The sequence below is a fragment of the Mauremys reevesii genome, linkage group 1 (genome assembly GCF_016161935.1).
Source record: "Mauremys reevesii isolate NIE-2019 linkage group 1, ASM1616193v1, whole genome shotgun sequence".
In the NCBI taxonomy this organism is placed as follows: domain Eukaryota; kingdom Metazoa; phylum Chordata; order Testudines; family Geoemydidae; genus Mauremys; species Mauremys reevesii.
In genome coordinates, this window is record NC_052623.1 from 202562410 (window position 1) to 202588948 (window position 26539).

Sequence of the window (26539 nt, forward strand, 5' to 3'; positions counted from 1 at the left end):
CCTCCCTACTCTAGTCCAAAAAGCTTTCTGTAGGGAGAGGAAGTGGCCTGAACATGCACCCAGAGAGCAATGGGAGAGGAAATAAGGGTTTTGTAGAGGCCATGCACTAGGGATCACAACGGGGCAATATTTCCTTTGCCCCAGTCTGCCTGGCAGTTGACACTGAAAAGTGTTTCTTACTTCTGCTCCAGTCGGGGAGTATGGGTGTCCATATGGGTTAAAGTGCAATAATCAATCATGCATGGAAGTAGGCATAATCCTTGTATTACATCTTGAATAAGCAATTGATCCTTGTATACCTTGCTGAGATGAGTTGGGAGAAGAGGAAATAAAGCCATTTAATTGACCCACAAAAGATCTTTTAGATGGTAAAGGTCAGAGGCCTTAACTGGCCATTGATTTATAAGATGAGGAGTGGCAATTTGGCATCCAATTAAGTCTACAGGGAACAGATTACCCATCCAAAGAGACAGCAGGCATTCAAGCCATTAGCCACCCTCTCCGAACAGAATAGTAAATTGGGGGAAGTGTGGAGAGTATCCAGAGAGTGCTTTGGGAATAGAAGGATGAAGAATTGGTACACTGCTAATCTCCTGAGTACTGAACCCTTACATAGCTGGGTTCATGGAACAGGTCATATGGCTCTACTTTAATGAAGTTCTGCCTAGACTGCCAGGCCTAGTGAAATGATATTGCTTATGCTCTCTTAGCACTGGTTAGAGAACAAAACAGACTGGATGATGTTATCTGTAATATTATAACAAGCATTTCTCATTTTTTGGCAGTTTCGCCCACATGTGAACCAGAATTCTGCCTGCTGTAAAGTCCAAGGAAATCAGAATATGAAACCTTTGTTGATAAATTTTCTTTTGACATATACATTTCTCGAAAAAGTGCTGACTTGGAGCTCAGAAAATTGAGATAATTGAAAATTATACAGTACAAAGACATTGAGGGTTTTTATTATTTTTTTTCTTTCAAACTTATGCAGGTTCAGGGAAATGTCATCACAGCTGTGTGGTTACATTTTCAACCAGATGTATATGGATTGTTAATGATGTGCACATCATCAATTGTTTAAAAGCACCCCTCCCAGCAAGAAATACCCAGAGTTTGCATCTCTGCTGAATAAGTTGTCATTCTAGGTGCAAATAAAATCATGTTTGTTTTTCTAGGCCATTTCGACTCAGGGAGCATTGATGTTATTGTCACAATCAATATCAATACTAATATTTTGTCCCAGTAAGTTAAAGTTTGGACATTGAGCATATCTGCCATACTCGGCTTTGGAGAAATCATCAATGCTCATGAGCGATAATTTTCAGTTTTGTAGAAAAGATACATGAAATGGAAATTGGCAAACCTGTGATTTCACTCAAAGGTGTCTGGTGAAATTATTTTGGATCGGTAACATATACGAAAGAAGTCAGGATAACTGGCCAGACGTTCTGCATGTTACATGCCAGAAGAGCCAAAGCAGCACTCACCCACAATTCAAATGCCTTTCAAAGCTTTAGAAAGGCTTAATTAGTGCAGTAGTCATTGTTCACGAAGTATAGATTATGGAATGGGCTATACGGGAGAGCTGAAATGATTAATTGACAGGTCAGCTCTATCCTGAGGACATTTTCCCTTCAACATAAACATTTGTCTTCAGCATTTTTTTAAAATTACAGTAGACTAGAAGCTGGCCAAATATTTAGTGGTTTTGTGAAATTGTTTGGTATTCGTGTCTACTACAGTTCTACAGAAAAAAGTTCTACGTGTTGTTTCTTTTGCCATATGGTGTCCCAGAGTGGAGTGCAGGATTACAAACTTTAAGATTTGGCAAAGAAGAATGCGATCTGTAGCTGTTTTCATACTTTCTAAAATCTTCACAGAGAGATTCATGTCCTGCCAATATTTAGTACAATACTTACCATTAGAACTGTAATTTTTCACATATTGGGTAAATTACAATGGGCCTTGCTGTGATGCCTTCAGCTCCCATGCTTCTCATCATTCCGAAATCTGACTGGCTGACGTTGGAAATTCTTCCCCTCACCAAACCTTGTCTACATCTTGACTGTCCTGAACAGCAGCTATTCAAACAGCAAAATTATGAAGAGCCCCAACTTCTTTTTAGGCATGTATCATACAGAACAAAGGTCAGACTGTGCCTGGCCCTAGAGGGAGCGAGCATGTAGGGGAGGGTGCAATGACCCTTTTTTCACTTAATACCTATTCACAAACTGGCCACAGTTATAGTCCCCGGGACCTCCCTTGTAGCTTTAAAGACCAATAAAGAAGCAGGGTAGAAACAAGGCCATGCCCCCTTCCTCATGACCTAGCATACCTGGATGGCCATGCAGGGCAGCACATGCTATACTCTCTTACAGTGCATCTGCACGTGTGGGATTTCTGAGCAGCTGAGTTTCCTGGCTATTTTGCTGGAGCCGTGTGTTGCCACACTGTTTCTAGTGCCTTAAAGATACTGGGACCAGACCCCTCAGCTGGTGTAAATTGGCATAGTTCCATTTTGACCTTAATGTAGTCATGCCCGTTTACACCAGCTGAGGATCTGGGTCACAAGATGACTCTACATTTAGATATCAAGAGCAATAATGGATTTAGTACAAGTTTGGCTTGTTGGTGCAGACTGCATAGGGCCCTCAGCTTAACCACTCCATAATCCTTAATCAGCAGATAATAGTCTCATTGGTGGATGTCCTTTGCTGAAATTCTTCCTCTATGGACCTGTACATAATATGAAGACAACTCCCTACAACCATTTGTTACATGGAAGTCAGTTTGCACAGATAACATGGTACGGGTTAATTACACATACACAGAGAACACACACACATGGGATGGCCCTCAGACTGAGCGACACCACTGTGAGATGAGAGCCCTTACAGGGCAATACAGGACTTGATAGTCTTGTTTGTTGAGTTACCTAGAGGGCTTGAATGAATGAGCCCATTATGGTTTTTCCAAGCAGCTCATTGGAGACTCTTCGATAAATGCTTTGAGATAGGTGTGAACATAAATGTGGAAGCATATTTACTGTTATCTGGGTCTCAAAACTGGGTCCTCGCTAACACTTGAAAGATGCCCACAAGCATTTTCCACCAAGAATTATGGGACAATATACATTGTCTATCATCATCATCATCATCTGACTACTGATGACATGCTTATATAGCTTTTACGTTTTACTTTAGAAAAATCTTGCTGATTTGGCCTGGCCTCTGGTTCTTCCAGATTATCTGGGAATTAGAAGAGACGCCATATTTTGGTCCAACAGCGACATTCCTTCCTTTGTTCTCTACTGTTTCACAAAGGAATAATCAATCCACCTTCCATTTTCTCCATCCTGTGTTCTCATATAAATGTTTGTGTCTATTCAGTTGGCTGCAAGGGGACGTTCATGAAATCAATTCCCCCACCCCCATCTGCTCCCTATGCTCCTGTTGTCTGATTTCACTTTTTGCTGCACCACCAATCAGCCTCCATTGTGTCCTTCTCCTCCTCTGCCAGTCAGTTCTCTCTCCACTATGAGAACTGACATGAAATCAAACACTTCCAGCTTGGCTTACACAATTTAACAGGTTGATCAAGACCATCTGTGGCCCCATCATCCACTTCCCGTCCCCATTAAATTTAATCCTTGAAGTATAATTTAAGGGTTTCTTGCTGATATGTATCACTTAATAATTTAAACAATGCTTCTCACATACATAGCAATTGCTAAATGAAATACAGAAATATGTATTTATCTTGCCAGTTTGAGAATCCTGAGCTTTCTGCCCTGTACAGCTTGTCCAACCGTATGGTTCAAACTATGTGAAACTTGCTTCCTGAAAGCCACTCCTATGGGAATGTTAGCAACTAATAAGGCCTGCTTGGTTCCATTGGAAAGAACACTCTAAAATTATTGGCAAACTAACTTACAGCCTAGTGAAGACCACAACCGAAAGTCAGACCGTCTTTCAAATCTTAAACATGCCTGATGGTCTCAGAGTCTAATAGCTGATAATCAGCGCCCATACCAGAACCCCTGCTACTAGCTTTCTGATACTTGGTACAAGAGATTTTACTCCTCAAGCCTGGCACCTGATTCTTGCTATCGGATAGATGACTCTTGAGGATGGATGGATGAACTGATTCTGAAAAAAATTAGCAATATTTTGAGTTTTTGCCCATTCTACAAACAAGACAAATAAGTGGCTCCTGTCCTAGAAAATTCAACCTTGAAATCAGACACAGCAGGCCTGATTTTATACCAGTTTTTACATTGGTGCAATTCCATATACTTCAGTAGAAACAGGATAACAACAACAACATGTCTAAAAGTTGCTGAGGCTTCTTCATTGGTGGTGTTTAAAAGAAAACAAGCAGTGACGCTTAGGGCAACAGGGCAAAGGAACTCCTGCATGGGGCAATAAGAACAGAACTCAGGAATTTCTGCTTAGCAGCCAAATGTCTACTCTTGAGCTAAAAAGGATTATTAAGATGTAGTAATATTAGGGCCTCTGTCCTCTGAAGGTTGCAGCCACTAGAGGGAACATTTTTATGCACCCAAGTTGGTCGGACATCCCATCCTCCCCAAAATGTCCCTTCCAGTCTTAAACATCAATGAATCTGTGAAGTTCCATGACCTGAAATGCAGCATGTAGTACCTTCTGACTGACAATTAAAGGCTAAATTGAGGAGGTTAGATTCTGCCATCCCTTCTTGTTTAATAAAAACTGATAGAGTACAGTACATCTATTAAAAGGAATAATTGACACCTGTCTGTGGGAGCTTGTTGGGACAAGAGGGTACCCTAATTCAGACACAATAATATAGATAAATCAGAAATATTTAATTTAGGTCCAGGTAACAAATATACCATCATAAGGATTCATCAATGGGACAGTGGACTCCTTTTTTGAATTTCAACAAATAAATGGCATTGCCATGCATTGTATCACTAGTGGGGCTGGGGAAAAAATTTCAGCTGGATTTTTTTTGGGTGAAAAATTCAGATTTGGTGATACTGATTTTTTTTAAAAAAAAAAACTTTTCAATTTGCTGAAAATTTAGAAACATTTTGGATTTTGGTTTAACGTGAAATGTTCCCCCCCCCCCAATCTTTCAGAATTGCCAGTGAATCAAAAAATGCAAAATTTACACAGCCATTTGCTCGTAATTACTTGTGACATTTTAATTCAATTTATTCTTTTAACATTTTAAAAATTAACATTTCCCTCTTCACCTAAAAACATTAACACCTCCCTGTTCACCTTGCAGAATTTGACTCATGTTTGAAACATGCTGCCTTGTTTCCTTCCAAGAGCTGATTCCTGGGCCTAGTCCCACCAGGTACAGTGTGCCTTCAGCTCCCATTGAGTCCAATGGGAAGAAAGTGAGGTTGCTCAGCACCTTTTGGATCCTGTCCTTTACTAAGAGTTTTATTTCAGAGGTTAGCATTTGCTTTGTATTGAGGAAATTTTAAACAATTTTCTTGAGTCAACTTTCCTTAAAATGGATGAAGATGTAGGCTCTCAAAGAGCAAAGATTATTTGTGAGTGAGCCGTTGCGTGTGCATTTGCAATGATGCTAAGGTCACTCAAACTCCATTCCTTACAGCTTTGAAAAGGACTGAGACCACGATTGCCCAAACAAATAGGTACATTAAATTTCTTCTTCAGGCTAAATATAGGAAATATTTTCTCCCTCTTATTGTAGTTTCTTTCTTATGTAACTTTAATGCAGTGTTTTTTTCCCCTCAGTCCTACATTATTGCTGATGATAAATCTGCTTCCCAGCCCATGCAGCATGAGCGTGGGAAAAGCGCTGTCATCCTACATTCTTTGCGCATCATTTCATATTTTCAGATAACTAGAATTACAACAAATAAATCTAGAGTGACACTGATTATTTGTGACAACCGGATAATATGCTGAAATACCCACAGGAGATCTGAGTGTCTTTAAACATCATCATTATACTAGTTACTAGTGTTGGGCAAACCTTTAAAGTTTCAGAATTTGGATTTATTTGGATGGTAATTTAAAAGTACACATGTATGACTGTTATGGAGTTATGTTGGGAATTGGCTAAATGATGCTAGAGTATAACTGTTAGAGTTGGACTTTTGCAGCTGTGGTTTGTTCTTGGAAAAATCTCAGTTGTTGTGTTTTGCCTTTTCAATGACAAACCTCAAAACAAACAGTTTTGATCATGGACTCTGAGGGAGTAATTTGATGCTTTCCAAGTTTACCCTGCTTACTCATGATATTAGCAAGCTAAAATAATAATTGCCTTTTGCCCCTTAAAAAAATTCTTGTCTTGTTTTTAGGACTATGACGTATATTAAAATTAAAAAGATGCAAGCTGCATGTGCATTGCTAGTATGCATGGAGGAGCATGCCAATCATAGGTGCTGGACCTAGGAGTGGTGGGGGTGTGGCAGGAGCCCCTGGCTTGAAGTGCTTTCCGTCATATCCAGGGTCTACAGTTTGGTTCAGTGGCTCTCAGCACCTCCACTATACAAATTGTTCCAGCACCCCTGTTGCCAATATAAACATGTGCCTATAAATAAGCCCTATCATTGCCCAAACATACACAGGAACACAAAATAAACCAGTACTCACCAAGCCTGCAACCCCCTCTGACATCTTCCCCTCCCAAGGGCCTATCCAGGCCCCACATCATTCCTGGAACTCATCTTCTCACACTCTGACCTCAGCATTTCTCATTTTTTCTTCCCACTCAGCCTGTACTTTTCCATCACCCTCCCCTCACCAGGTCTGTACATTCCAAAGGACCTCTGTGAAATCATGGCATCTGGAGGGCAGTAGAGGGAGAACTTAACCAAATGGTATTTCCTGTACAGACACCCTCATACCTCGTGACTTGCTTCCCCCACTTTCTCTGGGAAAATACATCCAAGACAGGTGACCCTCCTCTGTCAGTTTCTTTAGATAGGAGCGGTAATTTCAGACTAACCAATTTTAGCCTAAGAAACATAACTGGGTTCCTCTTCTTCTGGGTCATGTTCACTCTATTTAGACTAAAAATGCAGCTTCTCTTTTGTGGCTTTGGGAATCTACAGATGTTTTCTCCTTTTTGTTTGTGGACTGCAAAGTTAATTGTCCTGCAGTAGAGTCCGGCTCCGAGTAATTAACAAACCTGTTACCCCTTCACTAGCATTCAAATGGCTCATATGCAATAGGCTGAGACTTGATTCCTTGGGGCAGTTAAAACCTCTTCCCACAGCACATGGAGTTGCCAATATATTTTTAAACAACATCATACACTCTATTACAATTACAACTATGGACGAAACCAAAAAACAATAGAGTCCTATCCTGTCATAGCTACAATTAGCTGCTTTCCAATTCACTTATATCCTTGGGAGAATTTCACCTTAAGGCTCTGCCTACAGCCCTTTATACCACTGTGGTAGGACTATCTGTTGGGTATGGATTTCAGTGGAGTGGCCATGTAGTGGGGCTTCTGCAGCTTAGTGCTCAGAGTCATGGAGGTGCAGCTCTATGCTGGCTCTGAATCAGGTGGCATGGTGTGGATAGGGCTACAAATGGAAAAGCAGCTTGCATGTTGATTGGTGTGGAAGTAACTTACATCTCCAATCACTGCTGAGTTCCCCACACAGAACCTGATTACCTTGGCTTCACCTGGGAAAGGGGGAATTCCACCCATAGGGTCTTCTTTCCCTGTATTATTAGGCATAGCTGTATGTACTTAGGCAAGCCCGGGCCTGTCTTTTGGCCAGAATGCTGTCTATGGTTTACAGAGTGCTAAGCAGATCAGTGCTGTCTACATTTCATACCACCTCATCCGTGCAACTGTCAGCCCAAGTGCTAGTTGTTAGAGCACTGACTGAAAACAATTGTAAAAGTCACTGCACTGTCATACTCACTGTTTCTGTGCATTGTGACGAGTTCCTCTTCTTGTCCTTACTGGTAGGGTAGAGTAGCTTTTCTCTGGCTATCAGATTATTTTGTCATCCTACAGCATAAAAAATAAAATATGATGGGTATAATGGGGCATGTCTACACACTGTAATATGAGGGTTAAAATGTAAATTTTGTTTGAGATTGTAGCCACAGTGCATATACTGATACACGCTATCTTCTGCATTGTTTTAAAGGGATATCTTAAATCATCCTGTCTGCATGGAGAATAGTACAATGAGACATAAGTAAGAACAAAGCACTGGATGGCTTAGGGGATAGTAATAGGAAGTGGTAATATTTTGGACCAAAAGTTTCAAATTTGGGTGTCGAAATTTAGGTAATTAAGGGTGAGATTTTTCAAAGCTGCCTAATGGATTTACTGTTAGTTTTAATGCCAGTTGCTGTTAATATTAAGGAGAACTGAATGTCCAAATTCCCTCTCAGCCTTGAAAAATCCCACCCTAAATTTGCACTTAGGCATCTAAATACAAGTGGCTCAATTTTCATAGATGCTGATGTTTCACAAGTCCTTTGAAATCAGCCCACTTATATAGGTGCCTAAATATAGACGCAGGTGGTTAATTTTGGGCACCTACATTTGAAAATGTTGGCTCTAACCTCTAGGTCAGCAATTCAAATCTTGTCCGTGTCAGTGGCCAAAATCAGCATTACTGGGGCTGGTTGAAATTTTTTTAAACTCCCAATTTCAGCAAAAATGTCCATCAAAATCTCAGTGAGTAGAAGAAGGCAAAAATGTTATGTGAAACTTTCATCCTGTTTTTCTACCAGCTGTAATATATACTACCAGACAGTTGTTCATCTGACTATGTAAAAGGACATGGCCTCAGATTAGTTTTATGTCATAAAAAAGATCATCACAATTGAAATAAATTGGTCCCTCTGGCTGAATCCTTTAAAACTGCACTGGCCATTCCACTGACTTCAATGAGCTTTGGATCAGGCCCTATAGCAGAGGTCACCAACCGTTCAGAAGTGCTGTGCTGAGTCTTCATTTATTCACTCTAATTTAAGGTTTCGCATGCCAGTCATACATGTTAATATTTTTCGGAGGTCTCTTTCTATAAAGTCTATAATATATAACTAAACTATTGTATGTAAAGTAAATAAGATTTTTAAAATGTCTAAGAAGCTTCATTTAAAATTAAATTAAAATGCAGAGCCTCCCGGACTGGTGGCCAGGACCTGGGCAGTGTGAGTGCCACTGAAAATTAGCTTGCGTGCCGCCTTTGGCATGGATGCCATAGGTTGCCTACCCCTGCCCTATAGCATGGGGAATAATCCCGCACTGCCAAGGGATTAAATAAATGATGTAAAAGGTCCTGACCATGTCCAGTTTCTATATTTTTATGCAAGATAGTAAAGAAATACTGGATGAGAGGGAAATGACATATAGATACAGACTCCATAATGCAAATGAGAGAACAAAGAAACAAAATAAGAAAGAGGACAATAAATAATGCAAGGAAGAGGAAAAGTGAAGAAATATAGAATATAAAAAAGAAAAAGAACAGAATGAAACTAACTAGATGAAAAGAACATAGAGGTATGCGGGAGAAAGTCTGGGAAAATCTGGAGAAAAACAAGCAGGACAAAGCCTCAGAGAACTGGAAAATGAGATTGAGAAGAGTGAGAGAGTCAGGAATAAATAACTAAAGTTAGAAAATAAATTCTGCAATTGAATTGGCATTGGTAAAAGAAAATGACTACAAATATGACCAAAATATTTAATGCTCTGTAAAATGCCAACTTCATGCAAACAACAGTGCCGGCTGGTGTTTAGTATTTTTCTAGCTCCAGGACTCAGTTGAGATTATGAATTACTGGCAATATAGACCAGAGTTCTACTTTTCCTTATTCAACTGTTTCCTGAAAATGCTAGTAATGGCAGTTTGCCTTTTCCTTGCAGATTTCAATGGGCTGCATCAATTTAAACCACCCATCATGAACAGTGTGTCTTTCATTTCCAAATATGCTGCAGAAACCAAAAGGTCCAGAACCTAGGATGAGTTGTCTAATTAAACACAGATGATTTCAGTCTGGTACTTCTGATCCAGTAAGCAATGACATCGAGGAAAAAGTACTGACTTTATACAAGAAACATCATACAAGAAGCATCCCAGCCCCCTTTATGTCATATGGAATCTCAAAGTGAGATAATAATACATGGAGACTTCCAAACAGGCAAAATTAAAAGAGGAGATGGCAGTGATGGCTTCATTTGCCTCTAGGTTACTGACCTGAGTACTACTCAGTTTGCAGGATCAAAACTTAATACTACTTGGTGGTCTGTATGAAATCAGTCTCAATCCAGTCCCAGTGGGACTAGTGTTCACATTGCAAAAAATCAGTAGTATAATGGGCACCCATTGACAATTTCCTGGGCAGAACCAGGAGGGAGGCCAATGAGTGACTTTAATTATGCTTCCTGGTTGTAGATAGTCATCCCAGGAGGTCATGGAGTAGGCACGCTGGCTCAGAGAAAGCTCCACTGTAAAGCAACCAGCATATTAAATAATATCTGCAGGAATTGCTTCTCTGCTATCATTGCAGTTGATTAACATTTATATTGCAGTACTGTTTAATGTGGGGGTCACATGCCCCTCCAGATTTGCTGCTTGGATTGTACTGAGCATGATCATATGAACTGAGCATACTCGGTAACATCTGCTGAAGCCACTGCCCTCACTCTATGCCCCCCACTATCAGCAGGTCTGTGGCATCTCTGATATGCTCCCATTCCTCTCTGCATTGATGCACAACAGAGTTTATGGTTGAGCCCTAAGATAATTTTTTGTGCTTTCATTCTAGGTTTTGTTTAGATTTGGTTTCCTTTTCTCTGTGTGTGTTTTTAAGCTCATTTTTGTTAAGGTGCTCAGTGGCTGTCAGACACTGGACACCAAATTCAATGCTTTATTATTTTGTTTTTATCCAGGGGCGGCTCCAGGCACCAGGGCACCAAGCACGTGCCTGGGGCGGCAAGCCACGGGGGGCAGGCTGCCGGTCACCATGAGGGCGGCAGTCAGCGGCAATTCGGCGGCTGGTACGCCGAAGGCGCGGGACCAGCAGACCTCCCACAAGCATGCCACCAAATCCGCATTACCAGCGGACCTCCCACAGGCATGCTGCCGAATCCGCATTACCAGCAGACGTCCCACAGGCATGCCGCCGAAAGAAGCCTGACTCCCGTGCTTGGGGCAGCAAAATACATAGAGTCGCCCCTGTTTTTATCATACCTGTTCACAGCAAACCATAGAACATTGCTGGCCACCGAGGAAGTCATTTATTTCCAAGGAGACTTAGTCCAAAACAATGGAATGGGAGTTAAATGCACTCAGGGGAAGTACATACTAGCCAGTTTGCAAGGTACCAATTTGTCTGGTCACACACTGTCAGGCTGTTTCTATGTCAAATCTCCCCAGGACCTGCATACATTCTTCACACAGATGCAGCGTATTTTGATTTCCACCCCGCATAAATTCTCAACATAAACTCAAAGAGCCGTGCACATACATTACCCAAATTCTTATACAATGTTTCATTTCTTGGACAAACAACAAAGTTCAAAAGGGGGATTTTTGTCCCTCTTTCTCAGTGGCTTCTGTTGGAGTGAACAAAAATAGCAGGTCTTAGGAGATCAAGATTATATATTAATCATAATCATACAAGGTGCACATCGTGTAAATGTTTTTCCACCCAGCTCCTTCAGAAGTTGTTAATTCCAATAATGTCAATGTTTGAGCCCAGTTTTGTACTTACAGATTGCCTATAGCCAAGAGTTCATGGGAAACACAGACCAAAAGAACAGCTAGATGGCTGCTAGCACAGTGCTGCTTATTTCAAAACAGAATTAGGAGCCAACAGGTTGATGGGATGTATTCTTGACTTAAGACAAGTTTATTATTTCAAGTTCCTTTAGAGAATTACACTGGGTTTGGTTGATAAAAATAGCATACAATGTGAAGACAAAACATGAGTAACAATACATAATCCTTTTTTTATGATTACCTTTGTTCAGTAATAAACCCTAAACCCTGAACAGGAATCTATTTTGGGGTCACAGTTATGTTCACATTAATATTCAAAATGTTAACAAAATAACCAGATGTGTTTGTTTGTGTGTCCATGAGTAACTTATATTCAATGTTTTAAACCAGCCTTATTGGCATAAGTTATAGGAGAAAAGAATTTATAAAGTAAAGTCAAAGCCAAAAACTTCCATCTAACAAATGCCATCTCAGGCAATGAAAGTCTCAGGTAACAGCAAGGCCTCTGTTTTATAAAAAGTGTATTTTTCATTTAATTATCAGTTCATAAGAGATGCTTGGCACATTCACTGATAGGAATTATGGTATGTGCTTGCACCATTAGAAACAGACCTCACAGTAGATGTGGTACCATCAATGGAATTGTACAACAAACTCAAACAAACCATGGGCTCTTCAAAGTGCCGGGCAAAGTGCTGGTGTAGTTTTTATAGAATCTCTCTCATAAACCTCACACAAAAAAATTCTTTGGTATACAGCAGGATCTTGAAAAAGCTCACAATCCCCATCATCCACTAGCTGTGTAAGACAGGGATGTCAGCATCCTGTGCAGCAATGCAGAGCTTTTCTTGGCCACCAGATGAGCTGGGTCCTATTAGATCCAACACGGGCACATAAAATATTTTTGAAGGTTTCTCAGAGGCAGAGGAAACTAGGGGCAAAGACAGAAGGAAAACACTCTTGGAAAATTGGCATCCAGGAGAAAATTTAGGCTGTGTGAACAATCCTTGTGTGGGGTGAAGTCTAGCTCTGTGGGACTCCCCTGTTTTAGAAAGAAGGGATTGCAAATGGGGCAAGAATGGGCTATGTGATGAGCTAAAGGATCCACTTCTGAATGGAGTCCTTGGTCCTTATTCCCATAAGGAGGCAAGGTTGGGACATAACACAAGAGCCACAGATGCTAATCTTCTCTTTTGGCGGAGTAACGGGTATGGAGAGGCTCCACTTCCGCTCCATGTCTTGTGGATGGAATATGGGGGACTTATTCCTAATGCACCAGTGCCTACACCAGGTACTCACGCTGAGCCCTGCTGTGTACTGGCCGAGGCACAAGGAATCTGTCTATCAGGGACATCCATAGACGGACATTCACAGCAGCATCTTTCTCATGCCTGGAGAGACAGGATAAAAGTAATGTTCCTTCTAAGGGGTATAGGGTGTGCTAGAGTTAATGGATCTCATTTTCATTCATACTAAAGCTCCTCTACACAGTTCTGGCAGTGTAAACGGGCCTTAAAATGGATGTAACTTGACACTAGCACTCACTTTACAGTCCCTGTACAATCCCAGAGCAGAGTCAAGGTGTCCTAGTGTAAGTGAGAATCAGGCCCAATATGTGTAGGGCAAGTGTGGCTCTAGACTATTTCGGGAGGGTGTGCTCTCTTACCCCTGCTGGCAGGGTAAATGGGTGCTCCAGACCCTATAGAGAGAGTGGGCAAAATAGATTGTGCTGCCCAGTAAAAACTAAGTGAGATGGTAGATCAGAGTGGGTTTTATCCTTAGATTATACATGCAGGGTAAGAGGCAACTCTCTGGCTTGTAATAGGCGTCGACCGATGGAAGGTTGAATCCTGTGTCACAAGTGTGGAGTGTAGCTGGTTCAATCACCATGAATAATATGGATGAAGTTAGTGGTGATCTGTGGCCCTATTGAAAAGGCAGGCAAGATAAGAGGGATTCTCCTGTATAGGTAGAAGATTGGCAAGAGTACAGGGGCAGAGTTAATATTGGTACAGTATTAGAACTTTACACACAGACTTCCTACATTAATAGGAATTAGGGCTTCTTAGTTTTGTTCTTAACTTTTTAAAAGGGCAACATTCTCAACTTTCCCAGTAATTCTATCCTATTGGTTTCTGTCTGGGAACTTCTTTAAAGTAGAAAATAGGTGTGTTTAAATATCCTTATAAAAGTCAGAAATGGTTGAATGGATTTGTGCTTGTAACTGTGTTTCATCAGTGATGCTTGTGAGAATTATAAGCTACATTAATTGTACTGGTGGAGTTAATTTCTGTTAAACCACAGATGTAGTTACAAGCTTATATTGGGCATGAACAGACCCAGAATTTGAGCCTTCATGGACGTTAAAAACTTTGCCGGCGTCCAAAGTTGTGACACACTGAAGTGTTAGCAGTGGGTATATCCCCTTGTAACTATGACCCTGGTCATGTGACTGGGACCATGAAATAAAGAGCCTCTTACCAGCATGCCTCTGTCACATCTTTAATACATGATGATTGAAAATCTTACCCCTGGTGTTTTTCTAAAGCAAAGGGAATTGGGTGCATTTTTGAAAATCCCACCCTAAATCTTTGACCAAAAGGGAGGAAGTCAAGCCACCTGAATCCATCATTCTAGAAGGGAACCTGGCAGTGAATTTTAAGAGATAGCTGCAGCCCTTCTACTTTTTTCTGGAAGCAAATGGTACTGAAGAGAAGTCCTCTATATTCCTCCATGACCTAGAGGTTTTGAAGACAGACAATACTTCGCAGTGGGAGCATGAAGAGACTACATACTGCTAGGCAAAGCCATTCAAAACTTTCTGGTATACAGTACCATTATTCTGGAGGGTGGCTGACTGCCAGCAAGCATGTCTTCAATCTATGGGCAATTTCTGAAGTCAAACCTGACTGAAACTGATGGGTGTGCTAACTACCTTCCATTCAGGCTGAAACAATAGAAGCCACCACCCAAAGGATAGACCCACTAGGAGTGCATGGGCTGGGAACTGATTTGTAAATAAATAGGAATGCATCAAAGAAATACCTTTGATACAGGAGTGGGTGGGTGAGACTCTGTGCCCTGCATTGTGCAGGAGGTCAGACTAGATCAGGGGTCAGCAACCTTTCAGAAGTGATGTGCCAAGTCTTCATTTATTCACTCTAATTTAAGGTTTTGCGTGCCAGTAATACATTTTAACATTTTTAGAAGGTAATATATAACTAAACTATTGTTGTATGTAAAGTAAATAAGGTTTTTAAAATATTTAAGAAGCTTCATTTAAAATTAAATTAAAATGCAGATTCTCCCGGACCAGTGGCTAGGACCTGGGCAGTGTGAGTGCCACTGAAAATCAGCTTGTGTGCCGCCTTTGGCCCCCGTGCCATAGGTTGCCTACCCCTGGACTAGATGATCATAATGGTCCCTTCTGACCTTAAAGTCTATGATTCTATGATATCTGACTATCATCAATCTCTCTCCTTTATCATCAATTTGCAAGACCATGAATATTGGCTAGCTGCTTGAGTCAAAAGGAGTAATAATACTTTGACCTATGCAAGGAAGTCACTTTTGAGATTCTACTATGTCTAGAAATCAGTGAGATACAAATATGAATGCCTACTGTCATTTTTACACTCACTTTTCAGAAGAGAAGCCTTTAACTCTTATCCTACAAATGAAAAAATGTCACGGGCAAATGCAGGGTTTGGAATGTCAGGTAAAAAATGGGATTTTACAAATTATGACAATTTTTCCAAGATGTTTACGAAGGTAAAATGTGGAATGTTTGAAAACTTTAATAGCTTCTGCTGCATTTAAAAATAACAATACCTTCTGCACATGGGCGGCCACCTCTATCTCATTAATTTAATGGTAAACATGTCTAAGGGAAGGATGGAGATATGGGAGGAAATGTGTCAGCAGTCAACTCTAGAGAACCAACCGAAGTTATTCAACACATGAAACATTAACTCTGAAAATGACTCCAACTGCTACTTCTTCCTTTTTCCCCATGTTGCCATGGGATGTGTTGCCACCGGGGCGGCTCCAGGCCCCAGCACGCCAAGCGCGTGCTTGGGGCGGCATGCCGTGGGGCACGCTCTGCCGGTCGCCGGGAGGGCGGCAGGCGGCTCTGGTGGACCTCCCGCAGACGTGCCTGCGGAGGGTCCGCTGGTCCCGCGACTTTGGTGGAGCATCCGCAGGCACACCTGCGGGAGGTCCACCGGAGCTGCAGGACCGGCGACCGGCAGAGCGCCCCTCGTGGTGTGCCGCCGTGCTTGGGGCGGTGAAATGGCTAGAGCCGCCCCTGGTTGCCACCATTGCTTTCCCGGCAGCCCTCTGTAGGGCCCATTTGTGTGGGGTTTCCACAGTTTTTGTTCGCCTGTTTTCCATGCGACAAATAGAAAAGTAGAGCTTATTGCACAGTGCAAATGGTTCCGTTTCGTTTTAACTGATTAAACTGCTGAATTAATGAGAGATGTTACCACTTCCTGATTCCTTCAGTGAACTAAAGGGTTAGACCATCCTGACTAGATTTGACTTTTCTATGCTTTTGAACTTTCCCTAAGCCTTGCTTCTGTGTAAATAAAATAATAATAATGATAATAATAATAATGATGATAAGAAAAGCATGTGGTGGGTTCATTAACTCATTTTTAGCTATACTAATATTGTGTTTGGCTGAATGATTAAGACACATATATGTGACATTTGGGGCACACTATTTTCTAGCCTGTCATGTGCTGATGGATTGTAAAAGAAACCTGGATGTGAAAATTTATGGATTTGTTTGGAGATGATCAGAGTAGAATGGGGATTACCTGGACTAGAAGGGTGAGGAATATGGGGCTGAGCCAGTGGTGTTCTCCTGACTGGGTAAAAGGTACTTGTGGAAAACATCTGACCAGAACTAATCTGTTACTGTACTGCACTGAAGCCCTCTATCAGTCAAGATGAATACATTGTTTTAGAACTTTACCGTATTTCTTAAGGGTTATAGATTTCTTTGTATATAAAAATTGAGGGTGGAATTTTCAAACAGGCCTGTAGCAGGGTAGTCACCCGCTCCAGCCCTGAGAGGCTTAAAACAGCCCAGGAGCAGGGCCGGTGCAACCCATTAGGCGATCTAGGCAGTCGCCTAGGGCGCTAGCATTTGAGGGGCGGCATTTCAGGTCCTTCGGCGGTGACCGCGGCAGCCGGATCTTTGGCCACCCCGGTCGTCGTCGGCATTTAGGTGGAGAGAGCTGGGATAGAGGGGCGCGGGGAGGGCCACCTGCAGCAAGTAAGGCGGGGAGCAGCATGCAAGGGAATTCCCCACCCCAGCTCACCTCTGCTCCGCCTCCTCCCCTGAGCACGCCGTCTCGCTCTGCTTCTCTCCCTCCCAGGCTTGTGGTGCCAAACAGCTGATTGGCACCACAAGCCTGGGAGGCGGGAGAAGTGGAGTGGCTACGTTGTGCTTGGGGAGGAGGTAGAGCAGAGGTGAGTTGGGGTGGGGAGCTGCCGCATGGCTCCCTGGGCCGGGAGGAGCTGCCGTGGGGCACCACAGGGTGGAGTGGGGAGCTGCTGCAGGGGAGGCACGTCAGGGTGGGGGAGTGGGGAACTACCGTTGGGGGCGCACCTTAGGGCGGAGAGCTGCTACAGGACTCGGGAAGGGGAGGGGGAGCAGGACACAAGGTGGAAGTTTTGCCTAGGGCACGAAACATCCCTGCACCCGCCCTGCCTAGGAGAGGGCTGTGACTGCAGCAAGTACCTCTCAGGCTGATTGGGGAAGCAGCCTCAGCTGTGGCCACACCCCAATCAAGGCCCAGATGGCCCTTAAAAGTGGGCCAGGAGGGAAAGACTCTCTCTCTAGCCTTTGGAGAGGGAGGGCCCAGGCTGCCTGGGGAGGTGAGGACAGTACCGAGGGTGGAGCAGTGCTGGGGAACTCCAGCCTAGCTGAGTCCCAGGCTGCTGACTGAAGTAAGGGTCCACTAGAGGGTACTAGGGCTGCAGAGGGGCAGCCCTGCTATAGGTAGAGGCAGCAGGTCCAAACCCAACCTTGCCTGTGATGAGTGGCTTATACTGCAGTCTGCCCCAGGGAGCAGGGGCTCATTGGTGACTGGCAGTAGCCTATTACTAAGGCAAGGTGGGGATAGTGGGTGGGGAGACCCAGAGAAACTGGGGGGGGGGGGTACTGCCTGGGGGCAGCACCTAGTGAAAAAGGGTCACCTGTGGTCTGGGAGGGACATAGAGGCCAGTAGAGCAGGACTCTGGCCTGCAGAGGGTGCTCTGGAGGCTGGAAACACTGATTCCCTGAGATGACCAGCAGGAGGTGCCACAGTGGTGAGTCCCACACGGCTACAGGGCCTAAGAGGTTTCAGGTGGTCAACTCCCACTGAAAGTTAGAGGGAGTCTGGCACCTAACTCTCTTCTTTGAAAATTCAGCCTTAGTGTGTTCAGTCACATTTGTTCTTGATCACTAAGGCCTGGTCTATACTAGGACTTTAATTCAAATTTAGCAGCGTTAATTCGAATTAACCGTGCACCCGTCCACACCAGGAAGCCATTTAATTCGACATAGAGGGCTCTTTAGTTCGAATTCTGTACTCCTCCCCGACGAGGGGAGTAGCGCTAAATTCGACATGGCTATGTCAAATTAGGCTAGGTGTGGATGCAAATCGAACTTAGTAGCTCTGGGAGCTATTCCACAGTGCACCACTCTGTTGACGCTCTGGACAGCAGTCCGAGCTTGGATGCTCTGACCAGCCACACAGGAAAAGTCCCGGGAAAATTTGAATTCCTTTTTCTGTCTGGACAGTTTGAATCTCATTTTGTGGTTGGACATCGGGGCGAGCTCAGCAGCACCGACAGCAATGCAGAGCTCTCCAGCAGAGGAGTTCATGTAATCTCTGAATAGAAAGAGGGACCCAGCATAGAGTGACCGGGAAGTCTTGGATCTGATCGGTGTGGGGCGAGGAGTCTGTGCTTTCGGAGCTGCGCTCCAACAAACGGAATGCAAAGACCTACGGGAATGTCTGGTTAATTATTAAAAATACTTTGCTGTTAATTACTGTTTCCGTCATGCTTTTTTACACAACGCTGCGTTTGAAGGGGTGGGTGGGTGGGTGGTTGGGTGGGGAAGGGGGTAGGGTATTGCATAGGACAGTCACCTTTAGCAGGGTACAGAGACAGGGACAGGATCAGCAGCAGGTCACACACACAGTGCAGTCAGTAGGCACCCTGGGCGGTATGGGAGGTGGTTTGCAGGTTCTGTGTGGGTGGGGGGGTACGTGACTTTGTAGCGGGGGAGGGTGGTTACAGATCTCATGCAACGGTCCCTGTCCTGGACCACAGAGCCACGCAGCAGAGGAATCTGTATCTGTCCTCCCCCGCCACAAGGCCACATAGCCCCCGCACACAGAGTCCCAAAAAGGAGGGATGGCAGGCTCCGTTGAAACAACCAGTCCGGCACTGCAGACCGCTCTGGGAGCAGGAGCCTGTCATTCCTCGAGTTTAGAGGTGGTCTTTACATCACCGCACACCCTACCCAGCACAGTCTGCGTCCCAGTTTCAACCATTTAATGCAAAGTCATCAATAAAGAAACCTTTGTAAAGTTACAGTGGAACATGTATTTTATTTTTAAACGTGTGTTGGAAGTGGGGGAAGCGGGGTGGACGGGGTATGTAACTGCAGATGCTAGTCAACAGTAACTTGGTAAAGAAACAGGGGCAGGTTCAGCTTCTCTGTAAAGAAACTGAACAGTCACAGGTCACGCTGCTCGCTGCTCGCTGGTACTTGAAGAGTTCCTTGTCGCTGTGCATGGCGCCTGCATAGGGCTTCATGAGCCAGGGCATTAGCGGGTAGGCTGGGTCCCCGAGGATCACTGTAGGCATCTGCACATCCCCAAGAGTTATTTTGTGGTCCGGGAAGAAACTACCTTCCTGCAAGCGTCTAAACAGAGCAGAGTTCCTGAAAACACGCGCGTCATGAACTTTGCCTGGCCACCCGATGTTGATGTTGGTAAAACGTCCCGCATGGTCCACCAGTGCTCACAGCACCATTGAAAAGTAGCCCTATTTCTCAGCAGCTGACTGTGGAAGAGGTGGACGATAAGGTGCGAGGAGTTGACAACGGCCATAACTGCAGCGGGCTCCGTGCTCGCAGTGCTGTGGCGCCCGCGCTGTCACTGAGCAGAAAAGTGCACGAACAGATTGCCCGCAGGCGCTTTCAGGGAGGGAGGGAGGGCATGATTGATGGTTCAATGATGACAGTTACCCAAAACCACCCTCGACACATTTTTCCCCCAGCATGCATTGGGGGGAAATCCCAGAATTCCAATGGGCAGCGGGGAGTGCGGGAACTGTGGGATAGCTTCCCACAGTGCACCGCTTCCAAAGTCGACGCTGGTCCCGTTACTGTGGACTCACATAGTCAAATTAGTGTATTTAGTGTGGATACACAAATTCGACTTCATAAGGTCGATTCCACAAATTCGACTTAAGTTGATTCGAAATAGTCTTGTAGTGTAGACATACCCTAAGAGGTGTTAAATCAAAATGGTGCACTATAGAAGAATACAGTGTACATTTACTCTTATGAATCTTGCATTAAAATGGCCATACTGGGTCAGACCAATGGGCCATTTAGCACAGTATCCTGTCTTTCAACCCTGGCCATTGCCAGGTGCTTCAGAGGGAATGAACAGAGCACTCAGTCAGAATCTAGGGACAAGATTTAAAGTTTTAAATGCACATTGCTTACCATTTTACAGGAAACTCACTGTGTGTGACAAAGTTCCTCCTCTATCTTGGTGGGTCCTGCACTTATTGGCAGATTTGTTCACTTCAGATTCACCATGTGGGTCAGGAAACAGCCCAGAGACCTTCCCCTCTGGTAGAACCCACAGTCCAGGTCAATTCCTCCTGTCTGATCAGGAGTTGAGAGGTTTGGGGGGAACTCAGGCCTGCCCTCTACTCCGGGTTCCAGCCCAGGGCCCTGTGGATCACAGCTGTCTATAGTGCCTCCTGTAACAGCTGCAACTCCCTGGGCTACTTCCCCATGGCCTCCTCCCAACACCTTTATCCTCACCACAGGACCTTTCTCCTGGTGTCTGATGATGCTTGGTCTCTTCAATCCTCCAGCTTCCCACTCTTCGCTCCTTGCATGCACACCACAAACTGAAGTAAGGTCCTTTTTTAACTCAGGTGCCCTGATTAGCCAGCCTTCCTAATTGATTCTAGCTGTTTCTTCTCAGTTGGCTCCAGGTGTCCTATTAGCCTGCCTGCCTTAATTGGTTCCAGCAAGTTCCTGCTTGTTCTGGAACTGCCTCTGTTACCTTAACCAGGGAAAAGGATCTACTTAATCTGGGACTAATATATCTGCCTTCTAACATTCTCCTGTAGCCATCTGGCCTGACCCTGTCACATATGATACAGTGAATGAGCATATCCAAATATGACACCATAGACAGTGCATGATATTTGGAATATGCTCATTCACTATATCATAGTGAGTTTCCTGTAAGGCAGTCCTGGGTCACCAAGGCTCTGAGAACATCTTCTCCCACAGTGACCTACGGGAAACTCCATCCCTCTACCAGGAGATATTATTTGGTGTTTCATTTAGGAAGGGAGGATGCCTGGTATGTTAAAGGTGATTTGCAAAGACAAGAAAGGACTTGTGCTCTAATTTGCTTTATAATGGATAAAGGATTTCCGCCCCCAACCCACTGTTTTATTTTACATCAGAAATTCAGGTACTATATAGCTTGGAAGGCTATGGCCTTCTCTACACTATGACAATGTGGACTAGGGCTGTTGATTAATCAGTTAACTCATGTGATTAACTCAAAAAAGTAGTCCTTGTCCAGTCTGTTGGTTCAGGCCTTATTTACTGCTTACTATGCCAAACCTGCTCTAAAGATGGAATTATTACATTTCTTCATGAGCTTTTCTATGGCCCTCATCCTTATAGTACCTGAGTGCTTCACAAACATGTATCAATTTATTTTCACAATACTGCCGTGAGATGAACAGGGTAGTATTCCCTCATTTTACAGATGGGGAGTTAAGGCACAGAGATATTAAGGTAAAAAATATCCACTAATTCTGGGTGCCAAATTTAAGGCACTTAGAATCTATTTTTCAAAGTATTTAGCATTACACAGCAAGCGCTTTTTAAAGAAAAGGTCACCAGAATTTTTTAACTTGAGCAAAACAACCAATTTTTCTCTAGCCTCATTCTTGGAAACTGCTGGACCATTTTGGCTGAAATTTTCCAAAGAATATCTTTTGCCTGGCATGGGAAATGTCAGCCCAAACAGTTAGAGTTGGCAAAGTTATAACCAAGTGAAAAGGGGTCTTTAATAATTGGAAGTGTCAGTCCAACTTACTATTAAATGGTATTACCAGCTGCACCTAGAATATGGACTAGAACTGGTTAGCTTAACAGGATGCAAGTCCTGCTATTGTAGCAGACTTGCTAAACTGTGTCTAGTGTAGGCAGACTCTAGATTTCATTTGGTACTGAATTTATTCCAGACCCAGCGATCTTTCTCACAGGAAATGTAAGTATAAAGTTTTAGTACTATTCAACTATGCTTTGTGGGAACACAGACCTGTGAACTATGCCGGACTACATGAAGGGGAAATGTTTCTCAAAGCATCAATTTTTTTCCCTGCAGTCATGAGGAACTTTGTGAGCCAAGGATATTGAGAGTGGTTAGCAGACATGTGCAACAAAAATACAGTTGCTGGCCTTTTAAGAAAAATTGTGCACTTAAGTCGAGTCTGTTTTAAGCATGGTGGGCTAAATAGGTGGACTTTATTTAATGGTTATAAAATCTGAGAGACAATTTTCTTTATAATGTTTATTTTTAATTACATGTGTTATTTGCCCTAGTATTTGAACTGATGTAACAGATTTTTTTTTTCCATATTCACTATCTTCATTTTTTCCCTAGTGACTGTCTTACATTTTGTTTTGGAAGAAAGATTGTAATTACTGAGGAGGTCAGGACTGAGTTGGCCATGCACAAATGTCTCTCAAATCTTACCAGGAAGAAATATTGCACTTTGCAAAATGTGGTGATATTTCATTGACACTACATAATGTACTGCACAGCATATTCTAAAGTTCATCACGATAAAGCCTCTGTCCTGCAGTGGAGATAAAAAGGTACAGACTATCAAGAAAACCTGAAAAAATGACAACTAGGAATCACACCAGATATTAACTGTTTTCACCATTTTGTTAGAAATCACTAGAATTTTTTGTATAGAAAATCTTTTGACTAGAAATGGTTCAACCAGAAAAAAAAAGTTCAGGTACACTCAGATCTGGTGTTTTAATTTCTCTCATACAGCCACATATGCAAGCTCATTGGGATAGGGAATGTATTTTCCTATATGTCTGTACAGCACCTCGTGCATTTTGGACTCTACTGCAATATACATTGCATGCAAAAAACATCTTAAAAGAATGCTAAAGTTGCAAAGTGAAGCAGTTAAAGAGAGGAAATGCCAGAGTTAAGGTTGCCCATGCACATTCCTATGTCAGGAACAGATTCTAGAGGGGAGTGTGTGTGTGAAACTAATTTTGCCATTTGTCTTATCTCCTGTTCCCTCCTGCAATCGTTGCCTCTGTTCCCTATTCCCTTCTGCCCCACTCCTTACTCTCCTACATTCAAGTCGGGCTGGTTCTTCCTTCTCCTTCAATCTGTCTTGATAGTCATGCTGCTCTCAATTCTAAAATTTTTAGATTAATGGAGATATCCTATCTCTTAGAACTAGAAGGGACCTTGAAAGGTCATTGAGTCCAGCCACCTACCTTCACTAGCAGGACTAAGTACTGATTTTGCCCCAGATCCCTAAGTGGCCCCCTCAAGGATTGAACTCACAACCCAGGGTTTAGCAGGCCAATGTGCAAACCACTGAGCTCTCCCTCCCCCCACAGGGAAGACTTGCTAGTGGATCTACTGGCCCTGCCACTCTGCACCTCAACTTCCCTTTGTGTGGCAGCATGCAGGAAACTGCTGAGGAGCCTGGCTCTATGGCACACAGTACGTTCCCCCTGTTGACTTCCCAGATGCTGCTTTCCCACCCCAGCATAGCAGAAAATCACAGGGCCCATTCCTCCTGTGGAGAAGGGACCAGGATTTTTTCTCAAAATAATGTATTTCTAACTTTTAGTACTGGAAGCTCCTGTAGCCTTTAGGAGCAATGGTTTCTCCCTCCAATGTGATACAAAGGATGGAGGGAATAACTGAGAGGGAATAATTTAATCAATGAACTTAAGCTTCTTTTTCTGTTTGTGAAGTGCCTGTGAGCAGCTTCAAATTTTCCTGAATGTATTTACTATTTGATATTATTTGTTGAATGTGTTCTACAAATAATTCCAGTCCCTAGATTTTTACTACCATTTAGACCTACATAGGATGGAGAATCTTACTGACATTCATCCAAAAGAAAAAAAACTTTGTTTATGTAAGCAGAGTCAGGATGAGCTCTACCCTGACATCTGGTGGTAAATTACGGGGAGTGCAGAAAGAAGTCTCAAGTATGCGCATTGGTATTTCAATTATTTGCATTGGCACTCCCACTCCAATTAGGATAGCTCACAGCAGCCTGGGATGGCTATTTTCACAGCTGTGGGATCCCCAATTTCTTTGTTATTGGGGCAGGAGGAATGAAATGTTGTCACCCTGATTGGGTAAATGGGGAACTACAAAATTGTCTTGTGATGGGGGGTTTCATTGTCAGCTGGATAGCGCTTGCTAGACGGGGGACATGGGTTCCAAAACCCATTGAAAAGAGAGAGGCTGGGGACAGATATCTGTACTTGGTTGTATAGGCTCCTTGTGTGAGCCAGAAGCACTAGTTCCACCTATGCCTCTCTCCACTGTGGAATGTCAGAGTTAATGTTTGATTCCCTTAAGAATCTAGATACAGGTTACTGAGCTGAACTCACTGGCACTGGGGCTCCCCTACTATGAGCTGGAATTACTAAGAGCTGAAATCACTGAAGAGCTGGACTTGCTGAACTGAGAGCACTGAGCACTGTGCTAATGAGTGGGGGAGCCTGAAGCAATACCGTGGAGCAGAGCAGCTGGCAGAGCAGCTGGCAGAGCGGAGTGGAGCAGTTTGTGCAGCCCTGGGTGAGTGGAGCTGAGCAGCTCGTGAGGACGGCTGGAGTGGATCACAGACAGCTGGTGGACTAGAGCAGCTGGCAGAGCGGAGCAGCCCACAGAGCCAGCGGAGCTGAGCTGTTTGTGGGGATGACTAGTGGAAGCAGAACCCCATGAAGAGGCAGGGCAGTTGACCCCGAACCACGTAAGGTGCCCCTTTCTAAACAGGCTGGGGAGGGGGAACCTCTGCAGAGAGACTCTTGAACTCTGGGGCTGCACTGACCCGGGACAGAGACTTTTGGATTGTGGGACTTTTGGGACTGTGGGTGATTTGGGGATTGCTGGACTCAAGGGCCCAGAGAGAAGGACACAGCCCAATTTGCTGGGGTGGGTCTTTGCTCACGGTTTGACCTATGAACTCTAGTTGAGGTATTTTCCCAATTTAATGCTTGTTGTTTATCTCATGTAATTAAACCTTTTCTGTTACACCAAGACTCTGTGCTTGCGAGAGGGGAAGTATTGCCTCCTCGAGGCACCCAGGGGTGTGTGTAAGATTTTCCCAGGTCACTGGGTGGGGGCTCGAATTGGTTTGCATTACGTTGTGGGGAAGGGACCCCTATGTATTGAACCCGGCCCTTGCTGCTATCGTTTCAGCCTGGTAGAGGGGTTACATTTAAAAAAAGAGTTATGGTCCAAAGTGTGCTTCAGCAGCATTGAGGTAAGAACCAAAACCAACATTATACTGTCATTACAAAAATTCAACACCTTTTAAGAAACCCAAATGTTAGAATGTCTGGAAATGAACAGGTTAAGGGACCCTGCCATAAAATCTTTCCTTAATCATTATCATTCCCATTGGATGTACATCTCCCAATCAGCATTAACTTGTTCCTTTGTTTGATTCCGTAATGGAAGTGCTCCCTTAAGCCAGGGTGAAGAGGGAGGAGTTCTCCTTCTGATGTTAACAGGACAGCGGGAGCTATAGCCTCTCCTATCTGTAAGCCCTGGACATACCCAATCAGGGAGCAAAAATACTGTAAGAAAAACATTTAGAATCAGGTTTCCAGTGTCAATATTTGGCATTATAAGAACCTAGATAGACTAAATACACAAGTTTACAATTCTCCTGCCACAAATATTCTCTAGTATTTGCTTAAAAATTGCTGTTTCCATTAACTTTCCTGCCAGCAAAGTGATTGCCTAGAGTGTCCACAGAAAGAGAACATAAAAGGAGAGTGAACAATAGCCTAAGCAAGTTGAGTTTTGTTATTTGTGCCAGTATTCAGGTATTTGCCCAGCTCTCATAGTTAAGCACTGTATGTTCTAAAGTGCAGTGTACTGGAATGACCACCGTTTGTGGTGCTATAATTTATCAAACAAATGCTGGCATAGATAAGAGAGTATAAATCCAATGGAATACGCTTTCATGCTTTCTTGAACGTCTGTTTTTGTCATAAGTATCTGGGAACACAGCTTGGAAAATCCAAATCAAATTTCCTCTACTTAGTTCATTACAAGGGCAAAATCAAAAGTCATTACAAAGTCCACTAGGACAGCTTTGTTAATTCCATTTCAGTGACAGGCTTTTTCATTACCTTATCATGCCTTAACATTCTTGTGTTATGAAATCCTTTTTTACCCTCATGAAACAATAGTGTCTGGGTCTTGACCTTATTAGTCATCATACGGCATGGTGCTTATTTTG

At 43.4% G+C, this 26539-nt stretch overlaps 2 long non-coding RNA genes across 2 annotated transcripts in view; one reads left to right on the top strand and one right to left on the bottom strand.

Annotated features, from left to right (window-relative positions):
- Positions 1 to 1002: 1002 nt before the first annotated feature.
- Positions 1003 to 26539, bottom strand: part of LOC120387096 — a 257617-nt gene continuing 232080 nt past the window's right edge. The window contains exons 4-5 of the long non-coding RNA XR_005590029.1: positions 7910 to 7998; positions 1003 to 2081 (exon numbers count right to left, since the gene is read on the bottom strand). This is a non-coding gene — a long non-coding RNA (uncharacterized LOC120387096). The remainder of the gene's footprint in view (positions 2082 to 7909; positions 7999 to 26539) is intronic.
- Positions 17591 to 22884, top strand: LOC120387100. Its single transcript, XR_005590031.1, has 3 exons — positions 17591 to 17617; positions 22250 to 22275; positions 22672 to 22884. It is a non-coding gene; the product is annotated as an uncharacterized LOC120387100 (long non-coding RNA).